Source organism: Aotus nancymaae, unplaced genomic scaffold (genome assembly GCF_030222135.1).
Source record: "Aotus nancymaae isolate 86718 unplaced genomic scaffold, 86718_ANA_hifiasm-v0.15.2.pri h1tg000018l, whole genome shotgun sequence".
Lineage (NCBI taxonomy): Eukaryota > Metazoa > Chordata > Mammalia > Primates > Aotidae > Aotus > Aotus nancymaae.
Genome location: NW_026988430.1, coordinates 8,707,565 through 8,728,519, shown reverse-complemented (window position 1 = coordinate 8,728,519; position 20,955 = coordinate 8,707,565). Strand labels below are relative to the sequence as shown.

The 20,955-nt window shown below is 47.2% G+C and overlaps 1 protein-coding gene across 6 annotated transcripts in view; it reads right to left on the bottom strand.

Annotated features, from left to right (window-relative positions):
• PRPSAP2 (phosphoribosyl pyrophosphate synthetase associated protein 2) overlaps positions 1-20,607 on the bottom strand; it is an 83,679-nt gene extending 63,072 nt beyond the window's left edge. The window contains exons 1-3 of one of the 6 annotated variants that reach the window (XM_064378247.1): positions 20,531-20,607; positions 20,182-20,305; positions 14,138-14,193 (exon numbers count right to left, since the gene is read on the bottom strand). The gene's annotated coding sequence lies outside the window, so the exon portion shown is untranslated. Of the gene's footprint in view, positions 1-1,144; positions 1,243-3,949; positions 4,230-6,287; positions 6,419-6,701; positions 7,726-14,137; positions 14,194-20,181; positions 20,306-20,530 lie in introns of those variants that run through there. The other 5 variants (XM_012472065.3, XM_012472066.2, XM_012472067.3 and 2 more) reach the window with 5 other exon arrangements.
• Positions 20,608-20,955: the final 348 nt, after the last annotated feature.

The window sequence follows — 20,955 nt, the reverse complement described above, 5'->3', positions numbered from 1 at the left end:
AAAATACAAAAAATTAGCCAGGTGTGGTGGCTAATTATGCGCCTGTAATCCCAGCTACATGGGAGGCTGAGACAGGAGAATCGCTTGAATCCAGGAATCGGAGGTTGCACTGAGCCAAGATCACGCCATTGCACTCCAGCCTGGGTGACAGAGTGAGACTCTGTCTCAGAAAAAAAATAATTAATTTGCCGGCGCAGTGGCGTGTGCCTGTAGTCCTATAATCCCAGCTACTTGGGAGGCTGAGGTGGGAGAATCACTTGAGCCCAGGAGTTCTGGGCTGTACTGCGCTATGCCGATCGGGTGTCCAAACTAAGTTCGGTATCAATATGGTGACCTCCTGGGAGTGGGGGACCACCAACTTGCCTAAGGAGGGGTGAACTGGCCCAGTTCGGAAATGGAGCAGGTCAAAACTCCCGTGCTGATCAGCCATGGGATTGCGCCTGTGAATAGCCACTGCACTCCAGCCTGGGCAACATAGCGAGACCCCGTCTCTTAAAAAATAATAATTTAAGGGCCGGGCGCGGTGGCTCACGCCTGTAATCCCAGCACTTTAGGAGGCCGAGGCGGGTAGATCACGAGGTCAAGAGATCGAGACCATCCTGGTCAACATGGTGAAACCTCGTCTCTACTAAAAATACAAAAAATTAGCTGGGCATGGTGGCGCGTGCCTGTAATCCCAGCTACTCAGGAGGCTGAGGCAGGAGAATTGCCTGAACCCAGGAGGCGGAGGTTGTGGTGAGCCGAGATCGCGCCATTACACTCCAGCCTGGGTAACAAGAGTGAAACTCCGTCTCAAAAAAAAAAATAATAATAATAATAATTTAAAAATTAATTTTAAAAATATATGTGTATATAAAATATATATATATGTATATATAGTATTTCAAACACAAAAAGATATCATTGTGTAAATGTATCTATAATTTGCTTTTCACTAGGCAGTCTCTTTTGGCAATCTGGGTTAGAAGACATAGACTTGGCCAGGCACAGTGGCTCATGCCTGTAATCCCAGCACTTTGGGAGGCCAGAGGACCACCTGAGCCCAGGAGTTTGCGACCAGCCTGGGTAATGTGGTGAGATGTTACCACGTCTATAAAAAATTTTAAAATTAGCCAAGCATGGTAATGCATGCCTATAATCTCACCTACTTGGGAGGCTAAAGTGGGAGTATCACTTGAGCCCAGGAGACCAAAGCTGCAGAGAGCTGTGTTCACACCACTGCACTCCAGCCTAGGGGACAGACTGAGACCCAGTATCCAAAACAAACAAACAAACAAATGACAACAAAAACACAAGAAGATATTATAATAGAGACCTATTTTGATCTAACTGCCGCCTAGTCTTCCATAGCATAGATATGCCACTTTTAGCCAGGTCTGAAGGGGCCTCCCTGTGCACGAGTGCAGTGAGACTGCCAGGCCACAGGTGGTACAATTTCACAGTCCCACTAGCACTTCCTGCAGAGGCATTCCAGCTGGCACAATCTATGAATCTGCAATGGGAAATATGGCAGACTACAATGCAATTTACCTTAAATTTGCCTATGAGTTACAAACAGAAATGTATACACAACTAACCAAAGCCCTAAAGTGACCAAGGTGGACGACTGGCATCTACCATGGAAGTGGCTTTGGGGCAGGGATCAGTCAATTACAGCCTACAGGCCAAATCAGGTCCCTTGAAAGCCTCTTTCTGTAACACAGGCTGGAACACAGCCACACTCATTTGTTTACAAATTGTTTCTAGATAACAACAGTAGCACTGAGTATCAACCATAAAGCCTGAAATATTTATTATCTGGTCCTTTACAGAAAAAGTTTGCTAACACCTTTTACAGGACAATGTAGCATCTGCAAAGGCTATAAGAAGAGTGGCTGGTATAAATGAAAGAAATAATACATTTAATCATCAACATTCTGGAAGGGATCTTAAATGATTTCTAAAGCTATCTCTCAGCCGTCTCTCAACCAAAAACATCTGTGTTTAAGAACAAAAGGTATGGCCAGACACAGCGCCTCACACCACTAATCCCAGCACTTTGCGAGGCCAAGGTGGGCCAATTGCTCAAGTCCAGGAGTTTGAGACCACCCTTGGCTACACAGTAAGACCTAGTCTCTATAAAAAAATCAAAAAATGAAGCGGCAGGATCATTGAGTCCAGTGGTCAGGACTGCAATGAGCCATGATTGCACCACTGCACTGCACTCCTGCCTAGAAGATGGGAGTGAGATCTTGTCTCAAAAATAAATAAATAAACAAATAGGGTGTTACAGGTCCAGGAAAGGAAACAAAAACAAACTAATTTTCTTGTAGTAGTAAATACAGGATTTAGAGTCAAACTCATGTTTGCAACTTGAACTACTTCCCCTAAACTCACAGTGATGACTTACATAAATTATCTAATACTTAAAATCTCGTAGCCTCAGTTCTATCATTCACACAACTGTAAAAACTGACCCCACAGGTGGTCAATTTCTGCAAGGCACTTACTTAACACAGTGCCCTGCATATCAGACGTGCTACCTATGAATCAACTTCTAATATCTTCATTATCTACCATACAGTAACAGGCATGGGGGAGGGGCATGTTTTTTACAGCCCCTAACCTTCAAATAAGAAGCTTCTTAAAGTACAGCAGCGTTCTTGAGAGGAGTTCGAACACTTAGAATGAAAGTATTTTAGAGGTAGGAAGAGATCTTAGAGATAATTCAGCCCATCCCTCCTTAATCTTTTGTTTAAAGCCCATCTGCAGGAATCCCACCAAGGAACCACTCAACAGAAGCTTGAACAGCCCCAGGGTCTGATGCCCACATCTGCTGAGGACCCACCATTCCAAATTCTTTCTTAGAACATGCTATGGCCAGGCGCAGTATTCACACCTGTAATCCCAGCACTTTGGGAAGGCGAGGCTGGCAGATCACCTGAGGTCAGAAGTTCGAGACCAGCCTGGCCAACATGGTGAAACCCCATTTCTACTAAAAATGCAAAAATTAGCCAGGCCTGGTGGCTCACGCCTGTACAGCTACTTGGGAGACTGAGGCAGGAGAATCGCTTGAACCTCGGAGGTGGAGGTTGCAGTGAGTGGAGATAGCACCACTGCATTCCACCCTGGGTGACAGAGCAAGACTCTGTCTCAAAAAAAAAAAAAAAAAAAAAAGAACATGCTGAGATTCCTGTCCCTGCAGCCTCTGCCCACTGGTTCTTGTCCTCTCCTTAGAGATTTGCGGGAAACATCAAATTCCATTTCCATAGGACAGCCTCCAAACTATTTCAAGATAGCTCTCCTGCCTTTGTGTATTTTTTCCAGGATAATTTCTGAAGTCTTTCCTTATCTCTCATGGTTTAAATGTCCTGCATCACCCTGAATATGAACCCTGACATTCCAGGCTTCAGATCAGACTTCTATACAGAATCCTAACCTAAGACCACCCTCAACATAACATTGGTGGGGTGGATTGAGGAGCATCCACTTGGAAATGACTATCAATATAGTCATGTTTTGTGACTATTCATTTCACAAGTTGTTCAAACATAAGGGCGGTTTCTAGTTTTAGTTATCCTTTCTCCTGTTGGTAATCAAGGCTGTGTTCTTTACCAAGCTTCAAAAAAAGAGTTGTAAAGATTATCCTCAAAAACATGATAATCATCAAGATGGGGCTGGCAGGAGGCTTGTTAGCACAAGGTTTTAGTGTGAAATGTGAACACTCCCTTATTTTCCCCATGAGCTATAACTGCTTTATGTTTATTCTAAATTTACTCTAGAATGTGTGATAATTATTTATAACATGTATGAAAACACCATTTTCAGAGAATCTTAGCACCTTGTAAAGAGCAAATCACACTCCTCTTTTGAATTAGATTTGAGAATCTGTTAATTCTCATGAATGAAGAAACCACAATGAGAGATCATTTCCTTTGGACAGACTAGCAGTCATTTCAAAACCACTCACCCACATTTCAGATGAGGAAGGCTCACATTGAAGTGTGTCGTCTTCCCTCTAAACCGTCTACTGTGTAAAACACCCTCTACTTAAAGATGGCTGAAGTAGGAGTGTGAAGAGTCGGGTTTGCCTTCCAGTTACCAGGCTTTGTGCACATCACTTGTCCTTGCTGGGCCTCAGCCATTACCCTTGAGATAGCAGAGATATAAGCTTGGTAAAAAGCTTTCCCTACCAGAATTTAAGGTCCAGGCAGCAGAGTTTTTTTTTTTTTTTTTAACCATGATATTCTCTGCTGTATACCCTGTGTCCACAACAGCAGCTGACACATGATAGGGGCTAAATGAATGATTGCTGAATAATGCCTGACCCCAATGAGTCACAGTGATTAACAAGTGAAATTGAAAAATAAACTAAAAGGCATCAAAAAGTATAAAAACTGGCTGGGTGCGCTGGCTCACGCCTGTAATCCCAGCACTTTGGGAGGCTGAGGCGGGCGGATCACTTGAGGTCAGGAGTTCAAGACCCGCCTGGCCAACATGGTGAAACCCCATCTCTACTAAAAAATACAAAAATTTGCCAGGTGTGGCGGCATGCACCTATAACCCCAGCTACTCAGGAGGCTGAGGCAGGAGAATCGCTTGAACCTGGGAGGCAGAGGTTGCCATGAGCCAAGATCGCGCCAGTGCATTCCAGCCTGGGCAACAGAGCAAGACTCCATCTCAAAAAAAAAAAAAGTACAAAAACTTATTATGTTTATTAGTGATGTGCCTCACTCTAAGAAAATGTGTTTTAAAATCAATATTGATGAGAATTTGAAGGGCAAATTCTAAATCGAATTACTCTTCCACTCCTCTGTGATCCCAGGCTCTGCTTATTTCTCCAAAACAGAATGCTAACTCATGCCTAACATTATCTGAAGTATTCACAATGCTTATGACAACCCAGTGAAGCCGGTACTAGAATGAGACCCATTTTAGAAAGGGCAAGCTAGGTTTCCAGATGAAGAAACTTACTCAAGGCTGCAAAACCTCTAAACAGCAGAAATAGCTCTGTCTCAGCATGATTTGTAGTAGTTAGTCGTATACAACAGTAGGCTGCACAGCCTGTCTCTCACCCACACAGAAAATGACTTGGCATTCTGCTGAGAGTTCTGCATACAGAAAGCAGAATCGGACAAATACCCAGATTTTGAAAAATGTCTACTGTAAACATGCCTTGTTTGGAAAATTACATAAAGTGCCAAAGAAAGAACACAGAAGTTTGATTCGGTATTTCCACGTCTGGTTATTATCCCAAGGAAATAAGGAAAAAGCTACATGCTCAATGATAATGGTCAACACAAGACTTTTTAAAAAGCAAGTACACCAGACCCGTGTAAAGGTTCCATAATAAAGTAATTAAGTAAAACACAGGATAGAAATTCAATAAATATTCAACACTATGCAAGTATCTACGAATGACCTTAAGTGTAACGAGCTCAACTCACAACTAATAATGGTACACACCAGGGCAGCAGGAAAGGAATACGGACAAGAAGGGTTTGCTTTTGTGGGGTTCAATAATGTTGGTGAATTATTCCTATTTGTGCAATTAATTTTTTTTTTTTAAAGACGGGGTTACACCTTGTTGGTCAGGCTGGTCTTGAACTCCCGACCTCAGGTGATCCGCCCGGCCGCCTGGGCCTCCAAAGTGCTTGGATTACAGGCGTGAGCCACCAAGCCCAGCCTGTGCAATTAAATTAAACACTAGAGATCACACTTCGTCATGCCCCAAAGCCCCAGTCCGCATTTTCATGACCCTTTCAAAAGCTAAACACCCAAATGGGGCCAATATTAACATAGGAAAAAAATTATTATCATCAAGCAGAATACTTAAAAATATCATCACGGTTCCCCCTCAGCCTCGGCTGGGGTTAGTTCTGAGTTGGATAAAATCATCCTTTAGGGGGTGACAGAAATATCCGTGACTAACAAAGCCAAGTAAATCAAATCAGGGGCTCCGCGTCAGGTTAGGGATGGAGAATGGCTGGGTGGGCTTGCTTTCACAGCTTGCCACCACAGGTCCCATCATCAGGGCTCGACTCCCTAGCGGCGCCTCAGGGAGCCCAGGCGCCGGACACCCGACCCCGGCCCCCGCCGACCCCTGACGGGAGAGAAGGAAGGGAGGGAGGGATGGAAGGGCCGCGAGTGCGAGGTCGACCCAGTGAGCCCTCAGAGAGCCACCACCCCAGGACCCCGACCCGTCCGCCGGCCGGCGCCGCGGGCTCCAAGCCCCGTGCACCTGCGCCCCGCAATGCTAGAGCCAGCCAGCCCTCGCCCCAACTCGCCACTGGCTCCCGCCCGCCTACCTGGCCCCGACCCCAGCCCCGGCCCAGCCGCAGCCTCGGCTGCAGAAGGAAGAAAGCGAAGGGTCTCCTGGCAGCGTCTCTAGGAGCAAAATGGCGACTCCATGCACAAGATCGGGAGCCGCGGCGACTGCGAGGCCGGTGGGCGGGGCGGGGCGGGGGCGAGGCGGGGCCAGAGCCCGGAAGACGGAGACACCTGGCTCCGGGCTGTGGGCGTGGCCCACCCGAGGGGAAGGCGCGGGACAGTGGGCGTAGCCACAAGGGTAGAGTCGGGCTGGCGCGATTGGCTGGGTGGTGGGCAGGGATACGCCTGTTCCGGCCCACGGGGAGCTGCTAGCCCCGAGACCACCTGTGACAGCCGAGGCACGTTACAAGGAATGAGTATGGACAGAGTATGATATTTGGAATTACAAATACCTGGGTTCAAACCTCCACTGGCCTGTGACCGTGGACAAGTCATTTCACCATTCTGAGCTTTTCTCATCTGAAAAACAAAGATGACAGCAGCACCCACTCCATAAGATTGTTGTGAGGATTAAATAAGATAACACGAACGGGCGCAGTGGTTGACGACCTGTAATCCCAGGACTGTGGGAGGCCGTAAGCGGACGGATCACGAGGTCAGGAGTTCGAGACCACCCTGACCAATATGATGAAACCCGGTCTCTACTAAAAATACAAAAAAAAAAAAAAATAGCCAGTTGTGGTGGGGGGCGCCTGTAATCCCAGTTACTCAGGTGGCTGAGGCAGGAGAATCGCTTGCACCCAGGAGGTGGAGGTTGCGGTGAGCCGAGATCGCGCCACTGCACTCCAGCCTGGGAGACAGAGCGAGATTCCGTTTCAAAAAAAAAAAGAAGAAATAAAGAGACAACACATCGCTCTTAGCACAGTTCCTGGTGTATAATAAATGACTAATTTTTGTATTATTTGTAGAGACGGGGTTTCACCATATCGGTCAGGCTGGTCTCGGACTCTTCGGTGATCCGCCCGCCTCGGACTCCCAAAGTGCTGGGATTACAGGCATGAGCCACCACGCCCGGCTTCCATTGCCTAAGTTCTTTATAACTTAGGTAATGATTACTCTTTATTGTATGGATAACATAATAGCAAATACATGGGTCCTCTTTTAAATCCTTTACATATGTTAACGGTAACTTATTTAATCCTTTTAAGAGCATAAAGTAGGTATTATCCTCTCCGTTTTAATAGTTGTGGGAACTGAGACGCCGACGTTAAATAACTTTTCCAATGACAAAGAAATGGCCAGAATTTCGACCCAGTAGGCTTTGCACCAGTCGTCGCTTATCTAATCCCTATACCACATCGTCTCTCCAATTCCGCTTTGGATTTTTCACAATAGTGAGGCATGAAATCATTCATCAGAGGTTGCACAGCTAGCTAGAGCCTTTATAGTTCAACCTCTTATTTAGAAACGAAGAATACTTCAAGTCTTTGATGGTGTAAAAAAAAAAAAAAAGTAAAAAGTAGAAACGAAGAATACAAGCATCTCAACCAACGAATTATAAATTAGGTGATATTTGGTGAAATTCAGTCGTTTGAGACATTTCCTTTGCCTGACAACTTTACAGGGACACATCGCTTTGCAAGGAGCAAGGCCCATGACCCCAGTGATTATCTGCATAACAAAATTTGAATCCTCTTCTGCGGAACGTTGGCTGGGCTCACGTCTCTTCTGCGCTGGGATCTAACTCCGGACACACCCCCCGCCCCTCCACTGTGGCTGGCATAGACTTCACGCGTCACATATCGGCATGTGACTGGATCTGGCCAATCAGGGTAGTTAATCCCTCTCCGCTCGCTGATTCGCTCCGAAGATAGGCCACTGAGCCAATCGGAGCCCACGAAACACCGTCTGCTGCCCTGCGCTGGGAACGTAGCTGGAGGCTCGCTCTAACTGACGCTGCAGCTGTTGGGATGCCAGGAGGGGAACTGACTGAGGAAGGTCCTGAGAGAAGAGAGAGAGACTGGAATACAGACCGGGCCCAGATGAGTTTATGCTGAATCTGAAGTCAGTAAGTCCCTGGACTTTTCTATTATGGAAGCCAACAAGAACCTCCCCTGCACCCTCTGAAGCCAGTGTGGATCGAGTTTCTAGCACTTGCAGGGTCTACACAGTCTCCTCTGCTTCCTTCTCCATAGCTGTTTCTTACCAGCCTGGGGCCTCTTTAGCTGGGAGTGGTGGCGGGCACCTGCTTCCCCTTCTCCTTCCACCGTAGTTAAGCTAGGAAAGGATATGCCTCCACAGCATGGCAGACTATCGATGGGGGACCTGAGAAACTGAAGTTCTATACAAGTCAAGGGCTGAGAGGATGCTCCAGGTGATGGTGAAGCTAAGCTCCAGTAGGACAAGTGGAGCATGGAGTATACCTTCAATTAGAAGACCAAAACAATGTGAACTGATGAAAACTGCTGTCACTGATTCTCTCCAAGCTGAGGGACTACACATGGTCCCTGCCTCCCACGAAAAGCCACTCTTGATATTCATCCAGCAGCATTGTATGGAGATCAAGAAATCCAAAAGGGCTGTGAAATATTTATGTTCTGTTCAGTTTCAAGAGCTCTGAAATGCAAAGTGGTATGTATACTAAACACATGAGAAAACGCAAATACCTTTATAACACTTTTCTCATAGCTCTATTTTCATCCCTATTTGAAGCAAGTCATTAACATTCATTTTATCATAAATATAATGGCAACAAGTTTTAATGTGCACAAATCAAAACATTTTATAAATTTAAAAAATAGCTTTTTGGGCCGGGCGCAGTGGCTCACGCCTGTAATCCCAGCACTTTGGGAGGCCGAGGCGGGTGGATCACGAGGTCAAGAGATCGAGACCATCCTGGTCAACATGGTGAAACCCCGTCTCTACTAATACAAAAAAAAAATTAGCTGGGCATGGTGGCGCGTGCCTGTAATTCCAGCTACTCAGGAGGCTGAGGCAGGAGAATTGCCTGAACCCAGGAGGCGGAGGTTGCGGTGAGCCGAGATCGCGCCATTGCACTCCAGCCTGGGTAACAAGAGCGAAACTCCGTCTCAAAAAAAAAAAAAAAAAATAGCTTTTTGTACTATTCAACTTACGGAACTATTTGACTCTAAATTATATGACTGTATAACCTGAGAAAACTAAATACAAAATATTTTATATCATTCTATTTAGGGTATTAGATAAAAAATTAAGTAACTCATAATGACTAAACTGGCTCATTATTGTCCTTAAATGGATATTAAAAGCGAATTTTTCTCCTTTGGTAAAGGAACTAGCAAATGATGAAATGTGAAAGTGTTTCCTGGTATATGGATTCACTGAATTCCTTTGACCCACTTAAACAGAACGTGTGACATTCATGAAATAGTAACTTAATAGCTTTAAAACAGCTGTTCTGTAGCTCCAAATTAATTTAGCTTTTAGAAAAAAACGTGAGAAATGAGTTGTTCTTTTGCTTTCAGGCCCTGTCCTACCATGAGCTGAAGATGCAGCAACATACATGTTTGGAGTTTAGCAGGGACTGAGAAGGGTGGAAAAGAACTGCCTAACCAAAGGTATCTTTTCCACCTGACTTCCAAGACGTCAGAATATTCTCCCTAGTAGATACTCTTTTTATATGTGGATATTAGCAATTGCTGTTAAAATGAAAACAGGTTAAACTTATTAGGTTATCATCACCTACGAATAATTTAGACTATCAGCTTATCAGATCTATCAACCAGTCTTGTAGCGAAATCCTGGTGTTAAACAGCACAGAGAAGAAAGAATTGTCTAAGTCTGCACTGTCCAACAGAAATATAAGCCATATGAGTTGAAATTTTCTAGTAATTAGCAAGTAAAAAGAAACAGGTGAAAGTATTATTTTTCTTTTTCTTTCTCCTCTTTCAAGGTGAAATTATTTTTAATAACGTATTTTCTTTAACCCAAATAACATATTTTCTTTAACCTAAAAATTTTTCAAACATAAAATCAGTATAAAATTATTAAAGAGATATTCTGTATTCTTATTTGTACTAAGTCTTTGAAATCCACTGTATGTTTTATACTTATAGCACATCTTAATTTGAACTAGACACATTTGAAGTTCTTAATAGCTACATGTGGCTACCATATTGGACAAGCAGGTCTAAGTCAGTGGTTCCCAAAGTGTGGTTCCTAGAGCAGCATTATCAGCATCACCCTAAAACTTGTTACAAATACCAATTCTCAGGCTTCACCCCAGACCTACTAAATCAGAAACTCTGATAGCTGGGCTCAGCAATCTGTGGTTTAACAAGCCTTTCAGGTGATTGTCATAACATGTTAAATTTCAGAATCAGCAGTCTAAATTATAGGGCACTGGTGCGAGAAGCTTTTTCTTTGCTAAGTGTTACAATAAACAGGGTTCAAAGTTCAAAAAGTACAAGAACATATACAGTGAAAATCTTCCTTTCCTAGCAGGCACAAGCCCTCTATCTCCCCTCCCTAGAGGCAATCAAAATGTTATATTGGTAGGCAGCTGTCATACCGGACCCCTATTGACTTCAGTAGGGATGGCACCATGTTTGAGAGGCTGAAGACAAGATGCAGAGCCAGTGAATGAGACATAGGGTTTATTTAATTAATTTATTTATTTTTTGAGACAGAGTCTTGCTCTGTCACTGAGGCTGGAATGCAGTGGCGTAATCATGGCTCACTGCAGTCTCAACCACCTGGACACAAGCGAGCCTCCTGTCTCAGCCTTCTGAATAACTGGGATTAGTCCTGGCTAATTAAAATAAGAAGGCATTAGTCCTAGCTAATTAAAAATATAGAGAGAGAGATGGGGCCTCACTATGTTACCCAGGCTGAGAAATAGGGTTTATTGAGGAGACTTACATACAGGACAATCAAGTGGTGCCAGGCTGGACAGGAGCTGCATTTGCTTATAAAAAGCATACTGATTATATAGCATTTTTACTTAGCATTCTCACCCTAGCAACCTCCACCTGACAACCTTCATTTAACCCAAAACAAAGGACCACAGTCCCCTGTATGGCCTGCATTCCATGGGATGAGATGGGGCTTCATGTTTCTTATAGGTAAGGAATGAATCTCCTGACTGGCAACTCCCAGGTTCCTCTTTTTTTTTTTTTTTAAGAAACATGTTTATTTTCTGTCAACCTTATTTCCATGTGGCTTATCAGCCTGTGGAAGAACAGCTTAAGACCACTTGGTGGTCATTCCTACCCATTCAGTGGCCTGAGCACTGGGAGCTGCAGACCAGGCTTCGGTGGCAGGCTGAGCTCTCCAGCCTTCAGTAGGGAACTGCTGGATAGGCACAGAGGGCAGCTGCCACCTTCAGACCGGTCTATACTCTCAGGCAGAGGAGCAGTGAACTCAGGAGCTACAGCAGTCCACTCATTCTGAAATTTCTCCTTGGTCACAGCTTTTCTACAGTAGTAGCCTGCTCTCTCTTTCCTTTTTTTTTCTCCTTCTTTTCTTTTCTTTCTTCCTTCCTCTCTCTCTTTCTTTCTTTAAAGACAGAGTCTCACCCTCTTTGCCAGAACTTTGGGAGGCCGAGGCAAGTGGATCATTTGAGTTCAAGAGTTTGAGACCAGCCTGGCCAACATGGTGAAACCCCGTCCCTACTAAAGAATACAAATATTAGCCAGGTGTGGTGACAGGCACCTATAATCCCAGCTACTCCAGAGGCTGAGGCATGAGAATTGCTTGAACCTGGGAAAAGGAGGTTGCAGTGACTCAAGATTGCACCATTGCACTCCACTCTGGGGAACAAGAGCGAAACTCCATCTCGGAAAAAAAAAAAAAACCACTTGGCAAAATGAGTATTGTGTCCTCCAGAGAAGTCACGCTGCAAGGCAGTTATTCTCATTTCAAAGATGCTGGGACTCAAGCCCACGTTGCTCTCTCCAGCGCCCATGCTTTCCCACTGCAGTATTCTGCCTTTGCGTCCAAGCAGACTCACCTCTGGGGAAAAGAACTAACATGTGTCCAGCACTTAACAGTTTGCCCCATGTTGCTACCTACCCAGCTCCTTCCGGCCTCACACCAGCCTAGCAAGGTAGGTGCTATTATCCCCATATTCCAGCTGAGGTATCAGGAAGTTGGAAGTTGCCCAAGGTTGCACAGCTCAGAAGGGGCAGAGCTGGGATGCAGACCCAGGTCTGTTGGACTCTGCCCTGTGTTCTTCTCACTGCCTCTGGAGGAGGAACTGGGAGGGCTCCATCTGCCCTTACCCCACCCCCTCCACATCCCCCTGTCCTCCACACACATCATTTAGGGCAGCTGGGCCACCTTGGGGCCTCCCCAGGCCCTCAGTTTCTCTTGCTCCCACAGCCCCTCACCACTTCCCCAGCCTCCACACCAAGGCCCAGCTGCCTTCTCCCCAAGTACTCCGACACCAGGGCCAGGTCCTCAGACGTCAGCACAGCAAGGTGGTGGGCACTAAGGCCCTGTCGATCACAGGCAAGGCCTTGAGGACTCTACCAACGGCCAAGGTCTTCATTTCCCTCCCACCTAACCTTGATTTCAAGGTGGCACCCAGCATCCTGAAGCTAAGAAAGGTGGGCCTCGAACTGTGACTCACACTCAGTGGGCAGTGCTGAGCATGGGGTCAGGGCTGGAGGGCACAGGCAGAGTACAGCTACCAGGCTGACTGGCACCCCAAGGGAAAAGCTTGTCTCCCTCAGAAGCCTCTTCCTCAACAGACTCTTGATCATCTCCCTCTTCTCCCTTCCTTTCACATCGAGGTTCCTGCTCCCCTATGCCTCCGAGGCCACCACCTGGAAGTGCGTTGTTGCCTCTGCCCTTTGAAGTTGGAACAATTCCTACCACCCGTAAGAAAGTCAAGGCCAAAGGCAAGTTCAAGGTCAGACTGTGATAAACCCAGGGCTGAGGCCTGCCCTGTGAGAGGCTGAGCCCCCTGAAACCCCTGCCCCTTGTTGGTACATTCCAGAGGTGAGGAGGCCTGGGGTATATGAAGCTAGGGAAGCCCCTGCTTCGATTCCCCACTGCCCTTGTCCTGGATCAAACACGAAATAAAAAGAAACAAGTGAAGTATTTGGGGCTTGGCTCCATTGCTGTTGGAGGGTCAAGAGTGGGTGGGGCAAGGCCCTGTACCCCAGGGTCCACAACAAGAGCCGGAGGCCATCAGCAGCTCCTCCGAGCTGCAAGGCCCAGAATTCCCTACCTAGGGACAGATATGGGGCTTCCTATTGAGGGACTCCTCCAGTATCTTGGATCCAAGGGTGGGGAGCATGAGGCTTCACTTCACAGATGAAGAAACTGAGTCTGAAAGAGGAGGCATGGCTTGCCCAAGATCACATGGCAGTGAGTAGAGGGCGGGGACACACTGCCAGAACTGCCGACCACTGGTAGCCCCCAACCCTGGAGAATAAGCCAGGCTGGCAAAATGACACCTAGCGGGCATAGGAACATTAATGCCATGAGATGGGAAAGAGTGGACCTTGCCTAAACCTCAGCCCTTCTGCAGAGGGAGTGGGTCTATCCCTTCCTCAGCAAGGGGCCAAGGTCACCTAAAAAGGAAATATCCAGCAAGCCACACCCACCTGAAGAAAAGTGTGGCACTGCCTAGTTATGGGTTGAACTGTGGTCCCCCCAAAAGAGATGTCTACCTGGACCCTGTGAATGTGACCTTACGTAGGAAAAGAGTCTTTTTCTACGTAACGGTGGCTCATGCCTGTTACCCCAACACTTTGAGAGGCCAAGGCAGGAGGATCGCTTAAGCCCACGTTTGAGACCACTCTGGGCAACATGGTGAAACCGTTTCTACAGAAAACTAGCTGGGCGTGGTGGCATGCACCTGTAGTCCTGGCTACTCAGGAGGCCGGGATGGGAGGATTACCTGAGCCCATGAAGATCAAAACTGGTGAGCCATGATCACGCCACTGCACTCTGAACCTGGGAGACAGAGTGAAACGCTGTATAAAAAAAAAAAGTTTTTGCAGATGTAAATAAGTTTAAGATCTTAGATGAGATAATCCCAACTACCAGTGTGGTGCTTACATTCAATGACAAGTGTCTTGATAAGAAAAGATAAGGGCCAGTGGCTCACTCCTGCAATCCAAACATTTTGGGAGGCTGAAGTGGGTGGAACACCTGAGGTCAGGTGTTGGAGACCAGCCTGGTCAACATGGCGAAACCATCTCTAGTAAAAATACAAAAATTAACTGGGCGTGGTGACATGTGCCTGCAATTCCAGCTACTCGGGAGGCTGAGGCAGGAGAGCTGCTTGAACCCGGATGGTGGAGGTTTCAATGAGCTGAGATCTCGCCACTTCACACCAGCCTGGGTGACACAGTGAGACTCCATCTCAAAAAAAAAAAAAATTAGCTGGGTGTGGTGGCACATGCCTGTAATTCCAGCAGAACTGCTTGAACCCAGGAGGCAGAGGTTGCAGTGACTGAAGCGGCATTCCAGCCTGGGCAACAGAGACTCTGACACACACTCACACACTCAAACACACACACACACGGATAAGGAGGCTGAGGTGGGAGAGTTGTTTGAGGCCAGGACAACAGAGAGTCTGACACACACACACACACACACACACACACACACACACACACACACACGGATAAGGAGGCTGAGGTGGGAGAGTTGCTTGAGGCCAGGAGTTTGAGACTAGTCTGCCTGGGCAACATGCCGAGACTCTGCTTTAAAAAATAAAAGAGTAAGAAGGCTGGGCACAGTGGCTCATGCCTGTAATCCCAGCATGTTGGCGGGGGTGGGGGTGTGTGGAAAGGCAGGTGGATTGCTTGAGGCCAGGAGTTCAAGACTAGCCTAGTCAACATAGCAAGACCCCATCTCAAACTTTTTTTTTTTTTTTTTTTTTTTTTTGAGACAGGGTTTCAGTCTGTCACCCGGGCTGGAGTGCAGTGGCAAGATCTTGGCTCATTCAACATCTGCCTCCTAATCTCAGATGATCCTCCCACCTCAGCCTCCCAAGCAGCAGGGACTACAGGCATGTGTCACCATACCTGGCTAATTTGTTTGCATATTTTGTAGAGACAGGGTTTTGCCATTTTACCCAGGCTAATCTTGGAATCCTGGGTTCAAGTGACCTGCCCACCTCAGCCTCCCAAAGTGCTGGTATTACATGGGGGCATGAGCCACTGAGCCCGGCCCCCATCTCTACACATTTCTTTTTTGAGATGGAGTTTGACTCTTATTGCCCAGCCTGGAGTGCAATGGTGCAATCTTGGCTCACCACAACCTCCACTTTCCAGGTTCAAACGATTCTCCTACCTCAGCCTCTTGAGTAGCTGGGATTACAGGCATGGGCTACCATGCATGGCTAAGTTTTGTATTTTTAGTAGAGACGGGGTTTCTCCAGGTTAGTCAGGCTGGTCTCGAACTCCCAACCTCAGGTTATCTGCCTGCCTCGGCCTCCCAAATTGCTGGGATTACAGGCGTGAGCCACCACGCCCAGCCTTTTTTTTGACGGAGTCTTGCTCTGTTGCCCAGGCTGGATTGTAATGGCATGATCTTACTGCAACCTCCACCTCCCAGGTTCAAGCAATTCTCCTGCCTCAACCTCCTGAGCAGATAGGAATACAGGTGTGTGCCACCATGCCTGGCTAATTTTTGTACTTTTAGTAGAGAAGGGGTTTCATCATGTTAGCCAGGCTGCTCTCAAGCTCCTGACCTTGAGATCCACCTCCTCGGCCTCCCAAAATGCTGGGATTACAGGTGTGAGCCACCATGCCCGACCTACAATTTTTAAAAGGATTAGCCGGGTGTGGTGTGTGTGCTTGTAGTCCCAGCTACTCAGGTAAGTCAGGAAGACTGCTTGAGCCCAGGAGTTCAAGGCTGTGGTTAGCTATGCTTGCACCACTACACTCCAGCCTGGGTGACAGAGTGAGACCCTGTCTCAAAAAAAAAAAAAAAAAAAAAAAAAAGGTCAGAAGAGCAGACAGACGTGAGGAGAAAGCCATGTGAAGATGGAAGCAGGCAGGGCACAGTGGTTTAGGTCTCTAATCCCAGTACTTTGGGAGGCAAAGGTGGGCAGATCTCTTTGGGTCAGGAGTTCCAGACCAGCCTGGCCAACATGGTGAAACCCCGTCTCTACTAAAAATACAAAAATTAGCTGGGGCTGGTGATGTACACTTGTAATCCCAGCTACTCGGGAGGCTGAGGCAGGAGAATCGCTTGAACCTGGGAGGTGGAGGTTGCAGTGAGCCGAGATTGTGCCACTGCACTTCAGCCTGGGTAATGAGAGCACGACTCTTGTCTCAAAAAATAAAATTTAAAAAAGAAAGAAAAATGGAAGCAGAGATTTGTGTTATGCAGCCACAAGCCAAGGGACACCTGGAGCCATCCAAGAATCTGGAAAGGATTCTAACCTTCAAGCCTTCAGAGTGACATTGTGCTGGGACTTCTGGCCTTTGGAACCAAGAGACTATTAATACATTTGTTGTTTTAAGCCACTCAGGCTGTGTTCATGTGTTAATGGCAGCTCTAGCAAACAAACATACCAGGCCAGACACTCTAATCTGGAAATCCTTGTGTAACTGCACCAGGAGCAGCATTGTGGTAACAGCAAAATGACCTAACTGGTCTATTCCAACTCTGGAATTCAAACGACATGCCACATACAACATAGATGCACTTTACAATTAGGAGCAAGAGCAAATCATGAAAGAATATGTGAAGTGTGGTTCCTTCCAGAAACTTCAAAACCAGGCAAAATGAAATACATTAGTTAGGGATGCATGTATATGCGGTAAACTTGAAAAGCAAGTAATTCTCCCAAACCAGGGCAGTCATTTCCAACCTCGACTGAACAGGAGAACCACTTCAGGTAGGATTTTTTTTTTTTTTTTTTTTGAGACAGAATGAGACTCTGTCTCAATCTGTTGCCCAGGCTGGAGTGCAGCGGCGCAATCTCAGTTCACTGCAACCTCCGCCTCCCAAGTTTAAGCGATTCTCCTGCCTCAGCCTCCCTAGTAGCTGGGACTACAGGTGCGTGCCACCACACCCAGCTAATTTTTTGTATTTTTAGCTGAGATGGGGTTTCACCGTATTAGCCAGGATGGTCTTCATCTTCTGACCTTGTGATCCACCCGCTTGGCTTCTCAAAGTGCTGGGATTACAGGCGTGAACCACCGTGCCTGGCCACAGGTAGTTTTTAAAAGATCAGTGGCCGGATAGCCACCCCAGGCCAATTAAGCTAGAATCTTTGCGGTGCAGAATTGGGGACTGAAGCTTCCTGAGGGGTTGGGGGAGGGGGATTCTAATACAGGGCCAGGGCTGATAATTGCTGCTCTACACAAAAAGGAGAGGGTGCCTGTATTTCATGCCCCAAGGCGGGTACTATGGGTACTTCTTTATAATTTTATCTCCCTATTCACAAGTGCCACATCTGTGGACCCAACCAACCACAGATGAAAAAATAAATAAAAAATGATACAACAAAAAATACAAATGAAAACAATACAGTATAACAACTGTTTATACATTTACATTGCATTAGATGTTATAAGTAATACAGAAATGATTTAAAGGAGGATGTATGTAGACTATATGTAAACACTGGGCCATTTTATACAAGTGATTTGAGCATCCACAGATTTTGGTATCAGATTTTCTTATCCAAAGGGGATCCTGGAACCAATGCTCTATGGTCACTGAGGGAATGATGGTTTGTTTTTTTTTTTTTTCTTTTAGATGGAGTTTCATTCTTGTCACCCAGGCTGGAGTACAGTGGCACAATTTTGGCTCACTGCAACCTCCGTCTCCTGGATTCAAGGGATTCTCCTGCCTCAGCCTCCTGAGTAGCTGGGATTACAGATGTCCACCACCACGCTGGGCTAATTTTTGTATTTTTAGTAGAAACGGGGTTTCACCATGTTGGCCAGGCTGGTCTCAAATTCCTGACCTCAGGTGATCTGTCCACCTCAGCCTCCCAAATTGTTGGGATTACAGGCATGAGCCACTACGCCCAGCCTGTGTTTTCTTTTGAGACAGGGTCTCACTCTGTTGCCCAGGATGGAGGGCAGATCACGGCTCACTGCAGGCCCAATCTTCTGGGCTCAGGTGATCCTCCCACCTCAGCCTCCCAGGTAGCTGGGACTACAGGTGTACACCACTATGTCTGACTAATTTTTTGTAGAGACAAGTTTTCACCATGTTGTCCAAGCTGGTCTTGAATTGCTGGGCTCAACTGGTCCTCCCATCTTGGCCTCCCAAAGTGCTGTGATTACAGGCATGAACCACCACACCCCATGATGGTATTCTTTAAATCACAGAAATGTTTTAGGCATGCTTTGATGTTTGCTATATTTCACAATTTTTTATTTTTATTTTTGAGATGGAGTCTCACTGTGTCACCCAGGCTGGAGCGCAGTGGTGCAATCTTGTCTCACTGCAGCCTCCGTCTCCTGGGTTCAAGCAATTCTCCTACCTCAGCCTCTCAAGTAGCTGGGATTACAGGTGCCTGTCACCACGCCCAGCTAATTTTTGCATTTTTGGTAGAGACGAGGTTTCACCATGTTGGCCAGGCTGGTCTCAAACTCCTGACCTCGTGATCCACCCACCTCGGCCTCCCAAAGTGTTGGGATTACAAGAGTGAGCCATCATGCCTGGCCCTATTTCATAATTTTTTAAAGAAAAAGATCTGACATCCCCACTTATGAGGTTCCTAGAATAGTCAGCTTCATAGAGACAGAAGCAGAATGGTGGCTAACAGGGGCTGGGGAGAGGGGGAATTAGCTACACAGCTAAGGTCTGGAGATGCTGCCCATGCTTACCTCTCCCTCTACCTCCCAGAAAGCAGGAGGCAGGTGGGCTGGAGTACCTGTGTTTGGGGCTTGGTGCTCTCAGCTGGCAGCAGAAATCGCTGGCCCAGGACAGTGCCCATACGGGCAGAGTACATGTGGTCCCCAAGCACAGGCAGAGCTATAGTACCATGTGCACCTGCAGTTGACTGGAGAACGTTAAACAAGAGAAGAGCCAGGAGAGACAGTGGGCAGCTGCTCTTTCTGTCTGACCAGTACCGTGCCTCCCCTTGTCCTTTGGAAACACCACCCCCTTTCTCAGACCATATGGTTTCAGTGAGGTTGGTACTATGGCTCCTGCATCCAGAAAGGGACACACAACAGGTCAGGACGATCACAGCTGTCAATCTGCCTGGCTGTGGGATCCACTCATGATGAGATTCAACCCTAATTGTTGAAGCCACCGGGCATAAGTCCTGCTCTTTGCTGCTGGGGTGCTGGCCTGGAGCTGCCTCCTCCCAGCTGGGCCTGTCACATACACCTCTGGGGGCCATTACATGCTCCCCAGGCTGCTGTTGATATCACCACTGTCTCCCCAGCCCCTCGCCTCCCTGAGCCAAATGCATCTTTTTTTTTTTTTTGAGATGGAGTTTCACTCTGTCTCCCAGGCTAGAGTGTAATGGAGCAAGCTTGGCTCACTGCAACCTCCATCTCCTGGGTTCAAGTGATTCTCCTACCTCAGCCTCCCAAGTACCTAGGACTATAGGCACATACTACCACCCCCAGCTAATTTTTGTATTTTTAATAGAGACAGGGTTTCACTATGTTAGCCAGGCTGGTCTCGAACTCCTGACCTCAAGTTATCTGTCTGCCTCGGCCTACCAAAGTGCTGGCATTACAGCTGCTGCGCCTGGCTCCAGTGCAGTGGTGTGATCTCGGCTCACTGCAACCTCTGCTGCCTGGGTTCAATCAATTCTCCTGCCTCAGCCTCCTGAGGAGCTGGGATTAGAGGGGCCTGCCACCACGCCTGGCTAGTTTTTGTAGTTTTTAGTAGAGATGGGGTTTCACCATCTTGACAAGGCTGGTCTTGAACTCCTGACCCAGTGATCCACCGGCTTCAGTCTCCCAAATCAAGTGCAGTTTTAAAGGCTGGCTGGTGTGCCAGACCTACCTGTCAGCGGCTGCAGCTGGACCAGGGCAAAGCCAGAGCCTGTGGCCAACACAGGAAAGTGGCTGAGAGTCTTCTTGACACCTTCCACGATGTCCTTTCAGGATGGGGTCTTCACCAGAACTGACTGCCAGCCAAGAGGGAACAAGCATTACACAGGCCTGGCAGCTATACCCAGACCCTCCCTGCTCCCAACAGAACTCTGGGCAGGGCCACAGTATAGGCAGTGGTCACTTGCCTGTTTTAGGGGACAGGAGAGCCAGCCATCCCAAATCCATACCCCTGACTCCTCTCCGTAGGGGTACTATATCTAGAAGCATCCCTCCTCTTCCCTGCCCAGACCTGGACTCACAAGATTGACCCCATCAATGTGTTCCAGTTTCAGGGCGGTCTGGATCTTGCCCTCAGAAGTAGCTGAGATCCCATTAGTGACAGCACTGAGAAAGGGGCAGGAGGAGATCACATCATGGCTTGCTGGGACCTCCCCACCACCCTAGGAACCGCCCAGCACCTCTCACCAGTAGGTGGCTGTGGGCCTCTGGGCTCTCCGTGCATGAATGAAGAACTTCTGGAGGCGACTAGTCATCTGGGGACAGCTGGAGAGGAGTACAAGCCCAGAGGTCTCCCTGGAGTAAGGAGACAAATCACACAAGTTAAAGTCCCTTAGACTCACCCACTAAAAAGGAGGCTCTTAGGAAGCAACACTGACCTGCTTCAGGCCAAACACTAACACTAGGACTATCACCTAGACCACCTCCTGAGAAACAAGTAAGGTTT